We start from the raw sequence: 7785 nt of genomic DNA, 5'->3' as shown, positions 1-7785 counted from the left end.
GAGAGAGAGACACACGCTGACACAGAGAAAGACACACGCTGACACAGAGAGAGAGACACACACGCTGACACAGAGACACGCTGACACAGAGAGAGACACACACGCTGACACAGAGACACACACGCTGACACAGAGAGAGACACACGCTGACACAGAGAGAGACACACGCTGACACAGAGAGAGACACGCTGACACATAGAGAGAGACACACGCTGACACAGAGAGAGACACACACGCTGACACAGAGAGAGACACGCTGACACAGAGAGAGACACATGCTGACACAGAGAGAGAGAGACACACGCTGACACAGAGAGAGAGAGAGAGACACACGCTGACACACAGAGAGAGACAGACGCTGACACACAGAGAGAGACACACGCTGACACAGAGAGAGAGACACGCTGACACAGAGAGAGACACGCTGACACAGAGAGAGACACGCTGACACAGAGAGAGAGAGACACACGCTGACACAGAGAGAGAGAGACACACACGCTGACACAGAAAGAGAGACACACACTGACACAGAGAGAGCGAGACACACGCTGACACAGAGAGAGAGAGAGACACACACGCTGACACAGAGAGAGAGAGACACACACGCTGACACAGAGAGAGAGAGACACACACGCTGACACAGAGAGAGAGAGAGACACACACGCTGACAGAGAGAGAGAGACACACACGCTGACACAGAGAGAGACACACACGCTGACAGAGAGAGAGACACACACGCTGACACAGAGAGACACACACGCTGACACAGAGAGACACACTCACTGACACAGAGAGACACACTCACTGACACAGAGAGAGAGACACACGCTGACACAGAGAGAGAGACACACACGCTGACACAGAGAGAGAGAGAGACACACACGCTGACACAGAGAGACACGCTGACACAGAGAGAGAGACGCGCTGACACAGAGAGAGAGAGACACACACTGACACAGAGAGAGACACACACTGACACAGAGAGAGAGACACACGCTGACACAGAGACACACACGCTGACACAGAGAGAGACACCCGCTGACACAGAGAGAGACACACACACTCACTGACACAGAGAGACACACACACTCACTGACACAGAGAGAGCCGTACTCACTGACACAGAGACACACTCACTGACACAGAGACACACTCACTGACACAGAGAGAGACACACACACTCACTGACACAGAGAGAGCCGTACTCACTGACACAGAGAGAAACACACTCACTGACACAGAGAGACACGCTCGCTGACACAGAGAGACACACACGCTGACACAGAGAGAGACACACACACGCTGACACAGAGAGACACGCTGACACAGAGAGAGAGACGCGCTGACACAGAGAGAGACACGCTGACACAGAGAGAGACACACGCTGACACAGAGAGAGACACACACGCTGACACAGAGCGAGAGAGACACACACGCTGACACAGAGAGAGAGAGACACACGCTGACACAGAGCGAGAGAGACACACACGCTGACACAGAGAGACACATGCTGACACAGAGAGAGAGAGACACACGCTGACACAGAGAGAGACACACACACTCACTGACACAGAGAGAGACACACTCACTGACACAGAGAGAGACACACTCACTGACACAGAGAGACACACACTCACTGACACACAGAGAGAGAGACACACACTGACACACAGAGAGACACACACTCACTGACACAGAGAGACACACACTCACTGACACAGAGAGAGAGACACACACTCACTGACACAGAGAGACACACACTCACTCACAAACAATCACTGGCACAGAGAGAGACACAATCACTGGCACACAGAGAGAGACACAATCACTGGCACAGAAAGAGACACACAATCACTCACAACCACTGGCACAGAGAGAGACACAATCACTGGCACAGAGAGAGAGAGAGAGACTCACTGTGAATTATTTCACAGATTCACAGATTCAAGTTTTCTTCTGCCTCCATAATATTCTGTATTTTCAGGAGTTCTGTTAAAGCTTCATCCTCACATCCCACGTTATTGAAAAAGAAACAGCAGCCCAGCACAGCCCATTTGCACGTCCGGCGCTGCTGCTGCTTCTTTTTCTTCCTGTAGTTCTTTGTACCATGTGACCAAACAGTCACATGGTCTGCTGACATCACCAGAGTCCTTCTACTGGGTAGGAACTAGCCGCTACCTATTTTTCATACCACATGAGCTGGGAAGCTGGCACCTGTCTCAATCTCTCCTCTTATGTAATCATCGTTGGTAAGAGATAGGGTTTATCACTTCCTCAGTCACCTCACTGCTTTCAGTAGCTTTAGAGACACTTTATGTATGTTTTATATGTTATATTTCTGTATTAATAGTCAGCTGCCTTTGCAATCTGGCTTACTTACACATGGCCTATCACACTTGCTAACATGCTTTGTCAACTGTATTATTGTAATGGTGTATTATATTTATGTATTCTGTATTCTTACAGTTTGCATCATTCTGTTTTTCCCTCAGTTGTACCCCATCCCTACGGCTGGTTAATAAAGCTACAGACTTCAACCTAGTCTCATTTATTGACTTATAGGAGGGTGTTAAGCTGCCTGTTGAGCTTCACATAGACCGCGGGGGTACGTGTAGTAGAGACAGGACAATCATATTCCGGCGCTCAGAGTGAAGTGCTGGCACCGCAATGGAGTCAGGGAGAGTGAGGAGCGCCGAGCGGTTGCTGAAAACTTCACATGGAGGATGCTAAATAAAGTTAAAAAAAAACAAACAAATGTTTTAATTTAAGTCCTGGGCAGCCCCTGCTGCCGTGGCGCCCTGTGTGGCCGCACACCCCTAAGGCCGGCCCCCTAGAGTGGCAGGCCCGGTCGCAGTTGCTTCGGGCGTAAGGGGCAGGTGCCCTTTTTGTCCTGCGTTAATGCGGCCGTAGAGGCCGCATAGGCCCAGTCAGTCCAGTCCTGACTGGGCCTTTTTTAAGGTAGGGGCCTGGAGCTGCAGCTCCATCAGCTGCTATGTCAATCCAGCCTTGGGCCGCCCAGCCCACCGGGCAAATGCCGGGTCTGGTTTCAGTTGTTCACTGTGAGCAGATATCATTATGTCCCTGTTACACATTCCTTGCGTATACTGGCTGTTGTAGGTGTGCAGAGTACGGTTCTATAAAATTAGGCCTTTAGGGATGAGGTTTTTATATCCGTTCAGGAAGAAAATATGGCTGTCCAGTTGTTTTAGGAAATTCTTTGCTTCATTTCTTTACAGTACCTTGTGGTATCTTCAATACTGAAATAGTTAAAATGATAGTATCTGTCAACCTGGGCACAGCATCCAGGACGTGAATCTTTTGGTACTGATTGGATTGTTAACCACCCAAAGTGATAGAAAAATATGGGAGGTCAAACTGATATGCCAATTATATATGCCTTACAAATGGATCTCGCATGTGTCAAATGGTTTTATGCCCCCCTTAACCAGGGAGTGTACTGATGAAAGTTGCTCTGAATGAAGACTGGCTAATTTACTATAGAGAAAATTCTTCAGTGTTTATTTTGTCTTTTCTTGAGCTGTGAATTGCACTTTTGTAATGAAGAAATTTTGCTTTTGCCTCATTAATGTCTAAGGAAGGGATCTAGCAAGTTGGTCTCGAATGCTTGTAAAGCTAATAAATGGAATCATTGTAATTCAACTATTTATCTATAGCATTAGATTGTATTCCCATATATTCCTTTCTATTCGTGTCTGGAAGTTCTATTAATATGGTGATCCTTAGATCTTTGATACTGTGTCCATTTTGGCAGAAGTGGTCTTCTACAGGTGTGTCTGTCTCTTTTCTGCTAAATTAAATCTATGTGCATTAATCCGCCTTCTTAGGGTCTGCCCTGTTTTACATACACACATTTTGAGATCTACCACATTTTATAATGTAGGCCTGAATATGGTATTGGTAACGTGTATGTGTTGCATATGTGTAAGCAGGTTTTTCAGAGACAGGGGAAGTGCAATTCTGTTCTGGTCTGTTAAGGGCGCTCCTTAATACCAGAGCACAGGCGGCAGTGGGAATATTTCTTTCGGCCTCCCATCTGTATGTAGTGTTATTGAAGCTTTTGCTGGACCTCAAGCTGTGCGATCAGCCAGAAGGGGGAGCCTTCTCTCTGGAGGGTCTCTCCTGTCCCCCAGTGACCTTCTGGTGGGTATCAGCATTGACACCTATTCCTATTATGAAAGTTACAAATGTTAACTAGCTCCATCACACCATATGGAAATAAGGAATAATCAGGTTGACGACAAATGGAAATATAAAAATTAGGATAAAGACAGGGGCAGGCTGGGCAGGGGGGCAATTGCCCCCCAGGCCACCCTGAATCCGGGCTGGCCGGGCGGCCGGCAGACGAACATTCATGGCAGCCGCAAAGTTAAAAACTAAGTGGCTGCCACCGGGACTGGCCGCCGTGCACGCCTCCAAAAACTATACGCGCGGCAACTGTGGCTGTGTGTCGGGACTTGATGTCAAATCCCGGCGCACAACACTGAAGCCACGCCCACCGTCTTCCGCGCACCGGAAGGACAGGACACAGAAGAGGAAGAATGAATAGGAGGAGGAAAAGTGACAGTACCAGAGGAAAGGTAGGAAAATATAAGTAAGTGTGTGAGAGTGATGGGTGTTATGCTGTAGTTCATGATGAATGTTTGTGAATGAGGGTTTCAGATTGCATGGAAGTGTGGGGGGATAGCATGGCATAGGAAGGCTGTCTAGGCATGATAGGAGTGTGCTGTTATCAATTTTTTATTTTTTTTCGTCCAATAATTCAATAACAGCATTAATAGATATATATGGTTGCAAACAGCAATCACACGCCTATCATGCTAAGTCAGCCAGTACATGCTAGAACCTGGGCATGATAGGATTGTGATTGCTGTTAATTATATGTATATATTAGGGCTGCAACTAACGATTATTTTCATAATCGATTAGTTGGCCGATTATTTTGTCGATTAATCGATTAATCGGATAAAAAAATTAATGTAAATTTTTCATTTATTTAAAATAATTTAATAAACAAATGATGTTAAATACAAACAGCAGAATAAAAAAAAACTTTGATAAAATGCATTTCTTGTCTTTATTTCCCAACCAGCCCCCCCAATTGATGCACATTTGAGCCCAGGCTTGCCACGCTGCCTCCCAGACATGCCACTCCACACTGCCTCCCAGACATGCACCACTCCACGCTGCCTCCCAGACATGCACCACTCCACGCTGCCTCCCACATATACCACTCCACGCTGCCTCCCACATATACCACTCCACGCTGCCTCCCACATATACCATTCCACGCTGCCTCCCACATATACCATTCCACGCTGCCTCCCACATATACCACTCCACGCTGCCTCCCACATATACCACTCCACGCTGCCTCCCACATATACCATTCCACGCTGCCTCCCACATATACCACTCCACGCTACCTCCCACATATACCACTCCACGCTGCCTCCCACATATACCACTCCACGCTGCCTCCCACATATGCCACTCCACGCTGCCTCCCACATATACCACTCCACGCTGCCTCCCACATATACCACTCCACGCTGCCTCCCACATATACCACTCCACCCCCACATATGCCACTGTGCCTGATACACCTTATACCCCCTGATACACCACTCCATCCTCCCCAGACATGCCACACTGCCTCCCAGACATGCCACACTGCCCTCCCCACATATGCCACTCCACTCTACCCCCAGATATGCCACTGTGGCCCCAGATATGCCTTATACACCCTGATACACCACTCCGTCCTCCCCAGACATGCCAAACTGCCCTCCCCACATATGCCTTATATAATGTATATGCCTTATACCCCCAGATATGTCACTCCGTCCTCCCCAGATATCTCATAGTCCCCTCATAGAGTCACAGACCCGTTCACAGCACACTGACACCATACTTTTATAAATAAGTACTGGGTTAATCTTCACTGCCCCCAGGATTTAGATTCCCTTTAGTCTGGCCCCCCTTTATCTCTAACTGCACCTTAAGTTAACTTTATTAAATTAATCAAATTAACCCTCAGTCCTCATCATTAAATTAACCCTAAACACCCCATTAACCATAACTACCCCTAAATTAACTCTAAATACCCCATCAAAACAACTACCCTAAATTAACCCTAAACACCCCATTAACCATAACTGCCCCTAAATTAACCCTAAACACCCCATTAACCACAACATCCCCTAAATTAACCCTAAAGACCCTGTCAACCACAACAGCCCCTAAATTAACCCTAAACACACCATTAACCACAACTGCCTCAAATTAACCCCAAACACCCCATTAACCACAGCTGCTCCTAAATTAACCCTAAACACCCCATTAACCATAGCTGCCCCTAAACACACCATTAACCATTGCTGCCCCTAAACACCCCATTAACCATAACTGCCCCTAAATTAACCCCCACCTCCCCTAACTTTCAGTAGCCCAAATATTAATTTTATACTTACAGTTAGATGAGTGTCACAGCCATGTGGTTCTGGCCTTCTGGGAGAAGGAAGGGGCGGGGCCAGTTGTCACAGTGATTACAGGGAGGGACTGGTAAGTAGGAGCTGCTGCTGTGAGTCAGACTAAACGGATTATATAATGAGGGGTATTTTTCAGAGCGTTTGCTCTGAAAAAACCCTCATTTTATAATCGATAATAATCGATTCAATTATTATCGATTTTATCGATTAGTTGTTGCAGCCCTAGTATATATATGTATATATATATATATATATATTAATATTGTTGATTTATTTTTTGTCTAATTTTGGTGTGTTACTTTTAATAAAGTATTTTAAACTTTTTTTTTTTCGGATTTGGCCAAATGAATGCTGAATTTTCAGTTCGGTGCATCCCTACTATGTACTAAGCCAGTCACTGAAGTGTTAGGCCTACACCACATCAATGTTTGGCTTAGTATATAGTGATAGGGGTTGTACTGCAGTATTGTCGGGCTCAAAGTATAGGCACACATTGACGGTGGTACAGCGTAATCCCTAAATTATGCTGTACCACCGTCAATGTGTGCCTCAGTATATAATGATAACAATTTTTCTGTACCCCTGTCAATGTTTCCCTAACCATAGAAACTATGCAGTTTTAAAGTGTGTGTGTGGGGGGGTGCCACATACAGGATCTGCCACAGGTGCCAAATACTCTAAGTACGCCCCTGCATCATGCAGCAGTCAGACCCAATTGCCATTCCTCAGCTCTTCGTCCCACGTCTTTAAAGGGGTGGGATAAAGAGCTGAGGCACGGTTATTGGGCGGCGCGGTGCGTGCACGCCGGCCGCTTGAATTTCATTAGGCGCCAGTGGAGTGACTGCTATCAATGTCGCTCGCAGCCGCTTTGGTGGCGCAATGGGCCACTTGACTAGACTTGCCCCCCAGGCCTTAGGCTGCCAGCCCTCCCCTGGATAAAGATCAAGCTTTTACAGAGGAATGCGAAAGGAAGGGGCTTTAGTTAGAAAGGAGAAACAGGGAAACATGTAAAATATGTGTTTACAGATGAAGTAAACACTTTACACTTACTGTGTGTCCTAGCAACACCGTATTCTTAACCCCTTAACAACCAATGACATGGCACGTCATGGCTTTAAATAAGCTTAGAAAGCAATCTAAGATTGCTTTATTCACTTTTTAATGGGTCACTAAAATAATAGACCTTTAATAAATAATAGATTTTAGTAAAATGGTGCTCATTCAGAGGAAGAGCTTGTTACTGGTGGGGTAACTCAGGGATCAGTATTGAGACACA

General features: G+C 46.5%; 1 long non-coding RNA gene across 1 annotated transcript; it reads left to right on the top strand.

Annotated features, from left to right (window-relative positions):
* Positions 1–2164: 2164 nt before the first annotated feature.
* On the top strand, positions 2165–2537 carry LOC128492733 (uncharacterized). The gene is made up of 2 exons (XR_008354130.1): positions 2165–2249; positions 2493–2537. It is a non-coding gene; the product is annotated as an uncharacterized LOC128492733 (long non-coding RNA).
* The last annotated feature ends 5248 nt before the right edge of the window (positions 2538–7785 follow it).

The sequence above is a fragment of the Spea bombifrons genome, chromosome 4, assembly GCF_027358695.1.
Source record: "Spea bombifrons isolate aSpeBom1 chromosome 4, aSpeBom1.2.pri, whole genome shotgun sequence".
NCBI lineage: Eukaryota > Metazoa > Chordata > Amphibia > Anura > Pelobatidae > Spea > Spea bombifrons.
The sequence above is the reverse complement of the archived record's forward strand: the minus strand, read 5'-3'. Positions and strand labels throughout refer to the sequence as shown.